Here is a 915-nt window from a genome sequence, read left to right on the forward strand (position 1 = left end):
AATTCAAAATAACTGTCCTGAACAAGCTCAATGAACTTCAAGTCAACAGAGAGAAGCAATTCAGAAGCCTATCAGAAATTTAACAGAGACATCAAAGTAGTAAAAAAGCAGAAATTCTAGAACTTAAGAATCTGATTGACTCAGAAATGCATCAAGTCTTTAACAGCAGAATAGACCCAACAGAAGAAAGAATTAGCGAGCTTGAAGGCAGGCTATTTGAAAATACACAATCACAAGAGAAAAAGGGAAAAACAGAAAAGAATGAAGCATGCCTTCCAGATCTAGAAAATAACCTCAAAATAGAAAATCTAAGAGTTATTGGCCTTAAAGAGAAGTAGAGAGAGAGATTGGGATAGAAACTTCATTAAAAAAATAGTAACAGAGAATGTTCCAAACCTAGAGCAAGATACCAATATTCATGTACCAGAATTTCAGAAAGTGAGTGACTCTTAATGACTACATAATGAAGCAATCCAAAACTTATTAGTTAAAAACAACAACCACTTATTGCTTGTGACACCATCAAAAGCATCATCCTGGTAGTTCTGCTGATCTGATCCTGGCATGGCTGATCTTGGCTTGGCTTGCTTATATGTCCAATATCAGCTGGCAGGTCAGATCATCTAAGAGGGCTTCACACTCAAGTCTGGTAGCTGATAGGTGGTAGCTCATGTGATGGGGATGTGGGCTATTTTTTCTCATTATCAAACACACTGGTTAGTGCTTGCTCATATGGCAGTTTTTCAAGATTGTAAAAGTGTGTGGATTTAAAATTCAATTTAATAGTAATATAATGTTCTAATTTCAAAGAAAATTAGAAATTGCAAGTAGCAGATGTTATTAAAAAGAATTTTGAGTACTCAGAGAAACAGAAGTAAAGAGAAAATGCATTTTCTCATCAGATATCCAGTATCT

Source organism: Propithecus coquereli, unplaced genomic scaffold, assembly GCF_000956105.1.
Source record: "Propithecus coquereli isolate 6110/MARCELLA unplaced genomic scaffold, Pcoq_1.0 Scaffold522, whole genome shotgun sequence".
NCBI lineage: Eukaryota > Metazoa > Chordata > Mammalia > Primates > Indriidae > Propithecus > Propithecus coquereli.